Source organism: Gopherus evgoodei, chromosome 13 (assembly GCF_007399415.2).
Source record: "Gopherus evgoodei ecotype Sinaloan lineage chromosome 13, rGopEvg1_v1.p, whole genome shotgun sequence".
Lineage (NCBI taxonomy): Eukaryota > Metazoa > Chordata > Testudines > Testudinidae > Gopherus > Gopherus evgoodei.
The window spans coordinates 32,861,999-32,876,821 of NC_044334.1; the positions used below are offsets into that span (position 1 = coordinate 32,861,999).

General features: G+C 50.8%; 1 protein-coding gene across 4 annotated transcripts in view; it reads left to right on the forward strand.

Moving 5' to 3' along the window:
- The first annotated feature begins 11 nt into the window (after nucleotides 1-11).
- LOC115660743 (zinc finger protein 883-like) overlaps nucleotides 12-14,823 on the forward strand; it is a 573,128-nt gene continuing 558,316 nt past the window's right edge. The window contains exons 1-3 of one of the 4 annotated variants that reach the window (XR_004002903.1): nucleotides 12-96; nucleotides 1,395-1,494; nucleotides 12,731-12,813. The gene's annotated coding sequence lies outside the window, so the exon portion shown is untranslated. Of the gene's footprint in view, nucleotides 97-185; nucleotides 201-1,394; nucleotides 1,495-12,730; nucleotides 12,814-14,823 lie in introns of those variants that run through there. The other 3 variants (XR_004002904.1, XR_004002905.1, XM_030582399.1) reach the window with 3 other exon arrangements.

Sequence of the window (14,823 nt, forward strand, 5' to 3'; positions counted from 1 at the left end):
CGGGGAGGCGGAGCCGAGTTGCAAACGCGCGCGGGCCGCTCCTGCTTTCCCTGGCTCGCGCGGGGCCGTTGGAGCCTCTCCCGGGGCCGGAGAAGGGTTTGTGCCGTGGGGGCTCTGGGCATGCGCAGATCGGGCGGGAGAGCCCTTCATTAACCCCCGCGTGCCCGCCCCGGCTCTGCCCGCGGAGCTGCAGCCTCCAGGTCCCGGAGCGAGCCCCGGGGCCGGGCAGTGACTCTGCCCCGGTGTCTGGGGGGGGGACCCGGCATCTCGCAGCGCCGGGATCTGCTCCCTGGGGGGGGCAGCGCCCGCGGGTGGCTCGGAGCTGCTGTCCCCGCAGGAGCCCAGCGCCCCCCCCGCCAGGCTCTGCCCTGGGGCCCCACGGGGGTGGCGGGGGGAGGGGCCCGGCCCCACTGGGGTCCCTGCGTGGGGCCGGGCAGGGGCTGCCGGGGGGGTGTGAGACCGGGCTGGGAAAGGGGCTTGTGGGAAATGTCTGTGCAGCCCAGACATGGCCGGGGGGGGGGGAGAAGAGCAGGTGACCCCCAAGAAGTGGGGAGAGAAAGGGGGGGCTGAGATCCCCTCGGATTTACCGCTGCCTCCTCCCGTGGGGAGCCCCCTCCTCTCTTGTCCTGCCCCCTTTCTCCCTAGAGAGCAACGAGCAACACCCAGGGTGACCCCCCCTTCCCTCAAATCCCTGAGAAGTTCCCTGTTCCCCTCACCCGATTGTGCCCCATTTTCTCTCCCCTTTGCCCATGGCCAGTTCAGATCTCAGGTTTGGGGTGTTTCCCCCCATTTTCACCTGCAGTGATTTGTCCTTGCGTAGGTGGGAAATGGTTCCCCTGAGTGATTTCTGAACTGGGCAGAGGGTTAATGGGCAGAGGCTGGGGCGGCCCTGAGACAGGGACACCGCTGGGCTGGGGGGGGCCACTCTGTGCTGGCAACAGGGCGTGGGAAGGGCCAGGAAGGGGAGGGAGGAGCAAGCATCCCCTATGGAGATGGCCCAGCCCCAGGATTCCTAGTCCAGCTACTCCTCCCTCCCCATCACCTGCTGGTCACATTCCCAGACCCCATTGCCAGCCCCTCCCCACAGCCAGCGACCTTCTGACTGCAGCCCCACTCCTTTCCCCTGTGAAAAGACATCACCCAGGGCTCCCTCCTGGCCCTGTGAGTGTGAGGCAGGAAGAATCCATCCCATCCTGTTGTTGATTCAATATCCCTGTAGAATCCCCTCCAATTTCCCCTCTTTTCTCTTGAACTGTTGAATGGTAACATAAAATCTCTCCACATGTTGATGCTTGTCCCTTATATTGGCAAATATTTAGTTTGTGCCCCATTTTCTCCTCAGTTCTGAAATACTGATATCAAATTCTCCAAAATCTTCCCACTTTTCTCTCCAGGTGTGTGACTGAGATCAGGGCTCTTATTGTGCTGAGCGTGGCCCTGTTCTGCCAGGCATTGAAGAGACCCCAGGTGAGATCAGACTGCACTGTTGTCCAGGTAAAACTGAGACCTGCACCGAGATCACGGCCCCCCTTGTGCCAGGCAGCGCACGACTGTGACCCAAACTGCTGCCTCCATTGTTCTGGGCACTTTGGAGACCTCGACTGAGATCTGTGTCCCCGTTGGGCCTGGCATTGCACTGACCCTAACAAAGATCACACCCCACCACTGTACTGTGCACTGCACAGACCTTGACAGAGATCCTGTCCCCACATTTTGCCAGTTGCTGCAGGGGCTCTAAACAAAATCAGGGATCCTGTAATGCTGGGAGCTGCAGAGTCCCCAACTGATATCAAGCTTCCTGTTGTGCAGGGCTCTGCACAGACACTGACCAAGATCAGAGTCCCTATTGTGACAGGTGTGGAAAAGACACCAAGGATATCTCTACCCTGCTGTTAAAACCCCCCTGCTGGCCCATGCCAGGTGACTGAGGCTCACAGGGCTCAGGCGAAGGGGCTGTTTAGTTGCAGTGTAGATGTCTGGGCTCAGGCTGGAGCCAGGCTGTAGAACCCTGCGAGGTGGGAGGGTGCCAGACCTTGGGCTGCAGCCCCAGCCGGAACATGGACACCACAATTAAACAGCCCCACAGCCTGAGCCATGTGAGCCCAAGTCAGCGGGCACAGGCCAGCCGCCGGTGTCTGACTGCAGTGTCGACATGCCCACAGGGACAGAGAGGCCTTGCCACAAAAAGCTCAAATGCTAAATAGGCCAATGGTGGGAGGCGACTCTCCATTTTACAGATGGGGAAACTGAAGCTCAGAGAGCTGAAGTAATTTACTCAACTTTGCATGGAGAATTTGGTGCAAAACTGGGAACTGAATCCAGATTGTTTGAATTCTTGCCTCTCCCCTTATCCACAAGCCCAGCATGTGTGTGTACAGTGTTGATTTGGCCTGTGTTTGCCTTGCATTGGCTTCTAAGGGAGGCTGTGGAATTTCCTTCACTGAAGGTTTTTAAGACTAGGTTAGAGATACACCATCTGGGAATGTCTAGGGATACTTGGTCCTGCCTCAGCACAGGAGGCTGGAGTAGACGCCCTCTCAAGATCCCTTCTAGGCCTACATTGAAATAATTCTCTTTGTGCTGTGTCCTGTTCTACGCTGAGCTGTTTTGCATGGTGCCTTTTGGAACTATGATGCACCATGTTGTGTTGCATAGTTTTATGATGCATTGTTTTACCTCAGCGTGTTTGGTGTCTGTGTTATGTTGGTTTGAGTTGAGCTATTTTGCACTGTGTACTTTTGTCCTAAGGTGTGTTAGTTTGCATTGTGTTCCTTTCTTCTCCTTAGTATTGTGTCATTTTATGCTGTGCAATGTAGTTTTTTGTTTTGTTGTTGTTGTTGTTTGAATGGCCTGACATCATGTTGTTGTGTGTTTTTTTTTCTCTGTATGTTGTTTTATATGTATATATTGCATAGCATCCTTGAAATGTAGGGCTAGATAGGACCTCAAGATATCATCAAGTCCAGCTCTCTCTGCCGAGGCAGGACCAAGTATATGATGATTATCTCTGACAGAGGTTTGTCCTCCCTGTTCTTAAAAACTTCCAGGAAAAGAGACTCCACAGACCCATTGTAAGACTATTCCAGAGCTGAACTAGCTCAGCTCTGGTGACACGCACACAGATTTTAGTGGTGAGTGGCTCTGGAGAGAGAGGAGACCCCAGTGAGTGGGCAGGTGGGTAAAGAGACTAAAGTTGGGAGGAGAAACATTGATGTGTGCAAGGTCTGTGACAGAGCTAGAAATACATCCCAGTTCTAGTGCCACCGTACTGCTGTTTTGGGCACTGAAGGTCTCTGCCACCCTGGTGTTTTAGGCACTGGTGCAAACCCTTAGTACAGACAGAATTTACACTAGTGCACTCTGGCACTGGTGCACCATGTCCCTGTTTGAAGGTTTGAAGTGGTGGAGTGGGAGGGGCAGTGACCTCACAGAGGCCTGGGGCTGGCTGAACAGTGCAGCTGGTAAGGGGGGGGCAGCAGTGAGTGCTGGAGGTATGAGCCAGGAGCACAGCCCCACAGGACTGGACACTGAGTTCTCCTGACCTGTGAAACACACACCCCGCCTGTGTGCAGGGACCACAGCTGAGCTGCCCTGCCAAGACAGCCTGTGCATCTATGGACAAACCACCTCCTCCTGCAGCCTAATACAATGGGGTCTGGGGACCTTTCCAAGCTGCGGGTGATGTGGCTCTGGCGTTAATGGGTATGTTCCTGGCTCTGTCCCTGACCTGCCTGGTGACCTTGGGGAAGTCACAGCCCCTCTCTGTTTTCCTCCTACCCATTGTCTCCTTGGATTGTGATCTCTTTGGGGCAAGGACTGTCCCTCTCTGTCTGTGCAGTGCCCAGCAGAATGGGGGTGCTGATCTCAGTCTGGTTCTCTGCCATGTGCTGCACGATGGGGCCCTGATCTCCATCAGTGTCTGTGCAACAAAAAGCACAGTTTATAGACTCACAGATTTTAAGGGCAGAAGGTAGAGGTGTATTTCAGATGAGGTCTCATCGGTGCCTTGTATAACAGTACTAACCCTTTCATGTGTCTGCTGGAAATACCTCACCTGATGTATCCTAGAACTGCATTAACCTATTTCACGGCGGCATCACATTGGCAGCTCATAATTATCCTGTGATCAACCAATACACCCAGGTCTTTCTCCTCCTCTGTCACTTCCAATTGATAAATCCCCAGCTTCTTGCAAAATTATGCAATTAGAGATTAACAACTAGAACTAGAACAATTAGAATTTGTGCACTGTTCATTTTCATCCCATTTCTATTACTCCAGCTTTCAAGGCCATGAAAATTTTCTTGTATGATTTTCCTGTCCTCCATATTGGCAATCCCTCCTGGCTTTGTGTCCCACTCCCACTTCTTGTGCCAAGATCACTAGTTAAAGCGTTGAGTAAGATTGGTCCCAAGACTGACCTGAGGAACTCCACTAGTAACTCCCTCCAGCCTGACAACTCACCGTTCAATATGACCCCCTTGTAGACTCTCCTTTAACTAATTCTTTATTGACCTTTCGGTTCTCATATTAATCCCCATCTTCTCCAATTTAACAAATAGTTTTCCACGTGGAACTGTATCAAAAACCTTACTGACATCCAGATGAGGTTTCTGTGGCACAATCTACCTTTTGTAACACCATGTTTTATTTATTTATAGTGCTGAAGGCTGGGAGGAAGTGTTAGCAATAGGCTGAGAATGGCCATGTGGAGGTGGGGGAGGGGATGGCAGACAGTGGGGAGGTGGGGGGGATGTGACATTGGAGGTGTATCTGGGATTCTGTTTTGTAGGAGTCCATGTCTCTGCTCCCTGTGGCCGTGGTGCCTTCTGTACCAAAGGAGCACATCAGCAGAGCAGACGCACACACCGTAGCTCTGCCTGGAACACACAGTGTTTATTGCCAGACGGGCTGGGCGATTTTTCAGGGACCCAGCTTGATATGCCAGGCTGGGGTGGGTTCAGCTGGATGAGGGTCTGGGGCTCTGATAGTTTGCAATGTTCCTTTTTGCATAGTCAGGTCTTTCCATTTATTGTTTTACCCCCACCTATACCCAATGCCACTTTTGTCTTAACTTGCTTCGGTTATTTCACTTCTAGTTTTTAAATGGAATCTAAGAATTGCAAAGCTGAATGAAAGATAAACAAACAGAACCATTTGAATGTTGGCCCATAACTGGTAGAACTATACCTAGTGAAGGTCGGCTGTAATTTCCTGATTACCTCTAGCATTTTCTGGTGGGGCGGATAAAGCAGTGTCAAAGAGCCAAATGCACATTTTTAGGGCGAAAGGGCTCGTCAGGTGTTAGCTCTCTAAGGAACATGTCACCACCCAGGGCTTGCAGTCTTTCAGGAGAGGTGCACTGGATTGTATTTAGGAATCTCAAAATAAAAGGCGAAGATGGCTGGTTCATAATATCCAATGAAATCTTGCAAACAATTATACAAATGGACCCTACTGCTGGTAAAACAACATGATATTAATACTGATTCAAAACTGACATTAAAATTAGGAGATAAATGTATGAGAAATGAACTGACACCTACGTACCATTTCTTAATGCCTAAAATTTTGACACTCGCTCACACTATCTTTTTTTAAAAGCGATGCATAGCACACAGTCAAGTTAATGAATGAAAGCACACCCTTTATTGACTGCTTTCAATGAGCATCTGATTAAGCACCTAATTACAACTGTACGACTGTAAGTGGAAATGCATCAACCCAGCTTAGCTCCAAGGTGTTTAGATAGGAATAAAAAGTTTCTAAATTAAATACATAGCAGAATGGTTAATGGGGAAAATACACTGAAATGCCTCTACCCAGTCCTGTTGATTTCTCCCAAACCCCCGATGAGTTCTGGCCTCTTGGTCAACTCAACTCCCAGTCCCACATCAGCTGTGCCCTCTCCCAGCCTAAGCCATTTCTACTGCAATTGTTCACCCTCCTCATCCAGGCAGGGGATTGGCGGTGCAGCACCTAACATACTGGCGTTAATCACTGTCTTTCATACTGGGGCTATTTAGATTTCATGGAACGATTTCTCAGAATTACTGACTCTGGGAGGTGGGAGAGAGGAGAGGCTGAGAGGTCGTTTGCTCTTACGGCCACATTCAACTCTGGTAGGCTCCATGTTACCTCGTCCTCCACCCTCCCCCATGTGTCTCTGTTGATGTCAGTGTGTCACCTGATCATAATGCCACTGGCTTCAGCAGAGCTCCTAGACAGGAGCTACATCACGAGGAGATTACAGTACTGCGAGTAAAATACATCACAAGGAGGGTGTAATTATCCTGAAATGAAACATTCCAGTCTAGGAAATGAAAGAATTTAAGTACTTCATTACTTAAAATTATGCTTGAAAGGATTGGATTTTTATGAATAAATTGCAGTAAATGTTAAATTCACTGTACACACACACAGATGAAAAAAATATTTATACAGGTAATGTACAGAAATGCTTCCGGAGAAAGTGGAGTTTGATTTAAGGATATTTACACTGTATATTTTGGTGTGACATTGACAATTTCTCTTTGAACAGTTATATGATTTGGCTTTTGGAATCTCAGCAGTTACTGTTATTAAACAATTGTTGTCTGACAACCCCCATAACTTCCCACAGCTCTGAATATTGAAATTGTAAACATTGAAAAAAGGGCTTAAAAATAAATATCGCTATCTGTTGAAATTAAAAGAAAGAAATAGAGAAAATGGATTTTGTCAAACCCACTTAACAGCAGTTGCAATATGCTAGGGGATGGAAATTCACAACTAAGGCCATGTCTACATCTAAAATTTGGCAGCGCTGGTTGTTACAGCTGTATTAGTACAGCTGTATAGGGCCAGCGCTGCATAGTGGCCACACTTACAGCAACCAGCGCTGCAAGTGGTGTTAGATGTGGCCACACTGCAGCGCTGTTGGGCGGCTTCAAGGGGGGTTCTGGGAACGCGAGAGCAAACCGGGAAAGGAGACCAGCTTCACCGCGGTTTGCTCTCGCGTTCCCGGAGCCACCCTGCAAACCGCAGGGAAGGAGAACCGCTTGCTCGGCGGTTCGGGGAACGAGAGAGCAAACCGGGAAAGGAGACCAGCTTCGCCGCGGTTTGCTCTCGCATTCCCGGAGCCACCCTGCAAACCGCAGGGAAGGAGACCTGCTTGCTCGGGGTTCCGGGAACGAGAGAGCAAGCCGGGGAAGGAGACCAGCTTCGCCGCGGTTTGCTCTCGCGTTCCCGGAGCCACCCTGCAAACCGCAGGGAAGGAGAACCGCTTGCTCGGCGGTTCGGGGAACGAGAGAGCAAACCGGGAAAGGAGACCAGCTTCGCCGCGGTTTGCTCTCGCGTTCCCGGAGCCACCCTGCAAACCGCAGGGAAGGAGACCTGCTTGCTCGGGGTTCCGGGAACGAGAGAGCAAGCCGGGGAAGGAGACCAGCTTCGCCGCGGTTTGCTCTCGCGTTCCCGGAGCCACCCTGCAAACCGCAGGGAAGGAGAACCGCTTGCTCGGCGGTTCGGGGAACGAGAGAGCAAACCGGGAAAGGAGACCAGCTTCGCCGCGGTTTGCTCTCGCGTTCCCGGAGCCACCCTGCAAACCGCAGGGAAGGAGAACCGCTTGCTCGGCGGTTCGGGGAACGAGAGAGCAAACCGGGAAAGGAGACCAGCTTCGCCGCGGTTTGCTCTCGCGTTCCCGGAGCCACCCTGCAAACCGCAGGGAAGGAGACCTGCTTGCTCGGGGTTCCGGGAACAAGAGAGCAAACCGGGAAAGTGAGACCAGCTTGATTACCAGAGGCTTCCTCCTTCCACGGAGGTCAAGAAAAGCGCTGGTAAGTGTCTACATTGGATTACCAGCGCTGGATCACCAGCGCTGGATCCTCTACACCCGAGACAAAACGGGAGTACGGCCAGCGCTGCAAACAGGGAGTTGCAGCGCTGATGGTGCCCTGCAGATGTGTACACCTTCAAAGTTGCAGCGCTGTAACTCCCTCACCAGCGCTGCAACTTTCTGATGTAGACAAGCCCTAAGGCACCAACCTTAATTCTGCCCTGTAGTGACACCAGGCAATTGCCGTAGGGCTATGAATTAGGCATTTTAATGCATAAAGTTCCAGGTTACAAATCGGTATGATCTAAAGACACATGAGATCTTTTCCTCAGGATATCACCATCACTGGGTTGTTTCTCTTATTGGTAATTCCCAGGAGTGAAGAAATTAATCACATTTTGTCAGTTATGAAGTGGCCATTTCAGATTTCTGGGGAGTGTCTGTTGTTTTGCACTAGGGGCCAGGTCCTTGGAGAGACGGTACTGTGATTTCATTTTAACTTCTCCATGCTCAGCAGCTTCTGGAATTTGGTTCAAAGTATTTACATGTTTCCCTGCCATGTTCTTAAAAGTGCAGCTATAGAAAGTGGGGAAGGGCAGGAACTGACTGCAGGATCAGTAGCTGTGTCCCTTAGATATTTATAGCTCATCGGAAGGAGGACGGGGATTGGTGGGTGTCTGAGGATTTAATAATAAACACACAAATGTCATTGTTCTTAGTGAATTTTCATCTTCTAATTCCCATAACCCACTAATTATCCCTGGCTGCCCCCGGCCGTCTGGGGAGGGAGAACTAGTAAACCCTGTGGCCAGTGTGGAACCGAAAGCACAAGGATCTTTCCGTGGCTGACTCAAAGTCACCCAGAGTGAAATTCACTTCACTGGATAAAGCCCTAGTTGCTGAGCTCTGCAGAGAGGTGGGGAGGTGAATTCCATCCCCCATTCTTGAGCATGGACCCCCCCTCCAATTCTCACCCTGATCTCAGACACTACCCCAACCTTCCCCTGCAGTGATGGACCCACTTGATGCTGCCAGAGCCATGTGCCATGGGACCTAGAGAGGCCAGAGGCCCAGCTCCAGAACTGCTCCCCCTGCCCACAGCCCCCAAGCTGTGCTAGAGTTGTCTTGACTTCCCAATCTGCAGATCGGTCCAGCTGTACCCAGCCCGTGCACCCACCACACACAAACTTTGTCATAACAAACATCCCAGGATTGGGAAAGACCATCTGGGGCTGGCTGCAGTCTCCTTTTGCTGCTGTGAGGGGAATGGGGTGGTCCCTCATATAGGATCCAAACATACCCAGGGGCAGAAGGGAAATGTAGTTTTTTCCAGGGGTTTGAAATGTTTGGTTTAGAGTCCTGAGCTCTGTCTTCCTGTTTGTCTCCTTCTGCCACTTTCAGATCTCTTGGAGAGACAAGGTGGATGAGGTAATTTTAGAGCCAATTAAAAATATCTATTTGCTATCCTGGGACCAACATGGCTACAACAACTTTCCCCTTTGTACCGCCTCCCCTTCTCACCTCCCCCTCTGCTGAGATTCTCCCATGTGATAGGAAAATAAGGGTTCAGTCCTGTAACTGGATTGGGTCTTGCCAGCACTAACGGCAGTGAAAGCCTGTGTGCATTAATGACAGCAGCAGCTCTGGAACTCAACACATAGGGAGAGGAGATGGGAGTGAGCAGGTTATGTTTGTGCCAGGTGTGAGTTACTCGTGGGAATTCTGCACCACTGCGTATGCACAGAATTCACGTCCAGCACATAATTTTTTTTTTTTGGCTTGAAGAAGATATGTTCTGCCTGAGAAGTGCTACAGTTCTGCCTTTTACCCACCAGAGGCCCCTGTGGCACCAGAACAGGCAGCATTCAGCTGGGTTCATCTTGGTGGTAATTTGTTGCCCCGAGCTATACCCCAAATGGGAAGAGAGTTAGTGGGTGCAACTTGGGAGAGTCTCCTCAGCTGCCTCGGGGGGTGGGGACAGGGTGGTCATTCTCTGTTCGCAAGAGGGTGTGGAAAGGGCACAGGAGGAGCAAGTGTCTCCTATGGAGACTGCCCAGCCTCAGGTTATCTAGTCTCAGACGCTTCTTCCCCCACCATACCCCAAACCTCTTCACCCCTCCAACCATCAGTTGCCAGCCTTCCCTCGCTGCTAGCCCTTCCTGACTGGCAGAGACCCTCTGAGCCAGTAGTGTGTCAGGGCTCAACGCTCTGGCTGAGTCCTCCGAGCACTTTCTTCCTCTCTTGGGGAAACCTGCCACAGGGGCCCCACAAATCTACATTGCTTAGGCTTTGGCTTCAGCCCCGGGTGGTGGGGCTCAGGGCCCTGGACTTCAGCCCCATGTGCTGGGACTTAAGCTTTCTGTCCTGGATCTCAGTGAGTCTAATGCTGGCCTTGCTTGGCCCCTGCCCTGAAACCTGCTAGTGGCCCCCAGCGGGCCCAGGACCCCTAGTTGAGAACCACTGCTTTACCCTACGAATCACAGCAATGTTCAGGTTACTGCCAGTCATAGAATCATAGAATGTGAGGGTTGGAAGGAACCTCAGGAGGTCATCTAGTCCAACTCCCTGCTCAAAGCAGGACCAATCCTCAACTAAATCATCCCAGCCAGGGCTTTGTCAAGCCTGACCTTGTCCCAAAGGACCAGTCACTTACTGAGATCAGTTGAATCTTAGATCTCACAACGAAGACAATACTTCTAGCCAGTCCTGTAATAACCTGTATTAAGACTTATTTTAAAGGAAACAAGAGTTGTTTACAAAGTTAAAGCAAGTAATCCTATAGATGCAGACAAGTTACAGTCTTAAATTTCAAGAGGTAATGGAAGCTTTTATAATAAGGAAGCCCTATATCTTCCCTAGGACTAACCCAGGCTAATCAGCTGGGGATCTCTTGCTTATGCCTAGAAACTTTGTCCCCCCCAGAGTCCAAGCAGCATACAGATAATCAGTTCCTTTTGTATGGGTTTTTTTATCCCCTTCCTGCCATGTGCTCTGAGCTGCAAAGTCAGCTAATGGGAAGTCAAGAGCACAACAACAGTCTTTTGTTGTCTTTAACATCGCATAATAGTCTATCTGGTGTTGCTAGGCAGGGTGTAATGCATTCGATTGCCAGTCAGCACTTCACCTAGGTAAAGTCTCCTGTCTGGTGATTTACATAGCCACAGAGGCTCACAATGCAACTAGTCAGATATTAACCCAGGCGGCAACTCACAAACAGTCAATAAAGTGTAAGCGCATTCTTATAATCCTAATCCCTAATACTAACACAGATGAGTCAGACTGATACCAGCTATGCGTTTGCCCCTGTTCAATGAAGACATGGGGGCTTTTGCAAGAGCTAACACCTCATCTGCCAGTGTCACAGGCAGGATGGGCAGGGATGGTGTCTCTAGCCTCTGTTTGCCAGAAGCTGGGAATGGGTGACGGGGTGGATCATTTGATGATTACTTGTTCTGTTCATTCCCTCTGAAGCATCTGGCATTGGCCACTGAGCTAGATGGACCATTGGTCTGATGCAGTGGGCAGCTCTGATGTTCTTATGTTCACAGTCTCTGTCAGGAGTATCTACTCATTTGGACTCACTGAGGAGACACAGAAAGAAGGAAGATGTGCTGAGGCAAGAAGGCCCAATCTCAGCGCCCCCAGGGTCTCACTTCCCAAAAGCTAAAACTAGGCCCAGCCCATGAAAGGGGCACTGCCAGGAGAGACTGTATAAAGGCTGGAGCATCAAACAGCTTTGTAAACCTGAGAGAGCTGCCTTGGGAACAGTGACAGGGAGAATCCCCCAGAGTGACTCCTTCGATTCTGCTCTTCTCTGGCCTTTGGTTCATAGAATTATAGAACTGGAAGGGACCTCGCGAGGTCATCTAGGCCAGTCCCCTGCACTCAAGGCAGGGCTCAGTATTATCTAGATCATCCCTGACAGGTGTTTGTCCAGCCTGCTCTTAAATATCCCCAATGATGGAGATTCCACAACCTCCCTAGGGAATTTACTCCAGTGCTTAACCACTCTGACAGGGAGGTTTTTTTTCCTAATCTCCATCCTAAACTGCCCTTGCTGCACTTTAAATCCATTGCTTCTTGTCCTATCCTCAGAGGTTAAGAAGAACAATTTTTCTCCGGCATCTTTGTAACAACCTTTTATGTACTTGAAAATTGTGATCATGTCCCCTCTGAGTCTTCCCCAGTGTTTTTCTATCTTCCCTCATAGGTCATGTTTTCTAGATCTTTAATCATTTTTGTTGCTCTTCTCTGGACTTTCTCTAATTTGTCCACATCTTTCTTGAAATGTGGCCCCCAGAACTGAACACATTACTCCAGTTGAGAACTAATCAGCGTGGAGTAGAGCGGAAGAATTTCTTCTCGTGTCTTGCTTACAATACTCCTGCTAATACATCCCAAAATTATACTTGCTTTTTTGCAACACTGTTGACTCCTATTTAGCTTGTGATCAACTCTGACCCCCAGATCGCTTTCCACAGCACTCCTTCCTAGGCAGTTATTTCCCATTTTGTATATGTGCAGCTGATTGTTCCTTCCTAAGTGGTGTACTTTGCATTTGTCCTTATTGAATTTCATCCTATTTACATCAGACCATTTCTCCAGTTTGTCCGGATGATTTTGAATTTCAGTTCTATCCTCCAAAGTCCTTGCAACCCCTCCCAGCTTGGTATCACCCGCAAACTTGGTAAGTGTAACAGAGAGACTCTGCTGCTGGGAGAGTTTCACCATGTGTCAGAGGGTTACACCCTGGTAGGAGGGGGCTAGGCCTGTACTGGAATAAGGTCATTCTGTGCTTCACAGTGTGGCAGAACCTGGAATGTCCATTAGCAGGGGAAAATCCTGGGGGGAATCGACATGGGGAAAGGAGAGAAACCCTGTCTGAATTCTCTCACATTGCCCTTCTCACCCTGGCAGGCTACCGATTAACGTCCATGTTTTGCTCCAGATCATCCCATCCTCCCAGAGGGAAGGCAATGGCTGCAGTGGAGCTGGCTCAGGTAAGGGATTCTCAGGGAGCTGGTGGTGGCTTCTGCTTGGAGGGAGAGAAGCAGTAAATGTATAGGAGGGTGGGAGCCAGTGATGAGCTGCCAAAATATTAACAGGTTCCCTCCTCCTTACCTCACGAGGAGGTCATGCCCCATCCAATCCCCCATGCTCCTTGACACCCCCCGGGGACCCCTGGCACATCCCCCCCTTCCCTGTCCCCTGACTGCCCCCTGCTGCCCCATCAAACCCCTCCTCTCATTCTTGATGCCCCCTCGGAACCCCTGCCCCATCCAACCACCCCTTCTCTCTGTCCCTGACTGCCCCCCACCACCTCATCCAACCCCTGCTCCTTCCTGACTGCCCCCCGGGACCCTTTCCCCCATTGAATTCCCTTGTTCCCTGCCCTCTGACCGCCCTGACCCCTATCCACCCCCCCACAACCCACCAAACACCCCCTCCCTGCTCCCTGCCCCCTTACCACACTGCCTGGGGCCAGGACCGGGTCCACTCTGCCTGGACCGCAACTGGCACAGCAGGACGCGACTCCCCGAGCTGGGCTGGAGCCGCTCGGCTGGGACCGATGCTGCGGGGCCCGAGGTGGGCCGGGTCAGAGCTGCTCGGCTGGGACCAGCCCAAGCCAGGGGTGCTTGGCCGGTACCCGACTGGGGCGCTTGGCTGGAGCCAGGGGGAGCCGCTCATGTGGAGCTGAACTGAGCTACGTGCGCCATTCCCCCCACCCTCCTGGCCTGGCTTACCTGCCTGCTGCTTGTTTCAGGCTTTCCGCGAACATTTGATTCGCGGGAAGCAGGGGAGAGGGAGGAGAAGGAGAGCAGAGTGTTCACAGGAGAGTGGAAGGTGAGCTGGGGCCGGTGGCTGGGTGGACAGCTGTCCGAGCCTTTGTTAAATTTAAAAAGCTTTTTTAGAACCCGTTGTCCTGGAACAACGGGTTTTAAAAAGGCTTCTAAATTTAACAACTGGTTCATGCAACCCGGCTGGAGCTCACCACTGGTGGGAGCTGCTAGAGGTGGTGGGAGGCAGGAAATATCTTGGGTGGAGAAAGGGAGGGGACAGGATGTGACAAACCTGCTGAGACTTGTGTACTCTAGGGTGTGATGGGTTGTCGCCCTGGGGTGCAGTCTGGGGGTCTTCTGGGAACCGCTGTGCCCTCTATCCCTCAAGCTGGGCTGGCCCTTCTCATGCTGCTTTGCTGGAGATTCAGTCAGCCTCTCCAGGGCCTGTTATCACCCAACACGACAGCAGGTGGCGCCATACACCCAACTAAACTACCTGAGTGCGTTGCCTAAGCCACTCAAGGAGAGAGAGAAGACGACAGCCAATTTCCCAGCAATAAGTGTTAGCAAACAGATCAAAGCAGATTACTTAGCAAATAAGCAAAAACTCAGACCAAGCCTAACATACTAGATGGATAGAATTTGAACTAGCAGTGTTTCACCCTGACTGATGATACAAGCAGTCCACCAAGTTTCCATACACAAGCTTGAAATCCCTTTACCCTGGGACCAACACTTCCCCCAGTTCAGTCTTTGTTCCTCAGGTGCTTCCAGGAGTTCTCTTGTGCGGGGAATGAGGCCAAGAGATGATATCACACCCCCACCTTATGTAGCTTTTCCATGTGGCAGGAACCCTTTGTTCTAAACTCAGTTCCCAGTCCAGTTTGTGGAAAAATACAGGTACCAAAATGAAGTTCATTGTCATGTGGTCTGGTCACATGCCCTAGCATGGCCTGCTGAGTCATAGTAGCCATGACTCATAGGCTGGCTGAAACATTCACAGGAGGGCTAAGCTCTTCCACACTCCAATGAGCCATCAGCACTGTCTGTCTTCTTCATGGTTGTACCTGAAAGGCTCGTTGTGGGTGTTACCCAGAGTAATCACATTTGAAAAACAGATACAGAGTCAATATCCATAACTTCAGATACAAACATGATCCGCGCACACAGGTAGGATAATCATATTTAGCAAATCATAACTTTTCAAATGACACCACACGACTCATCTTG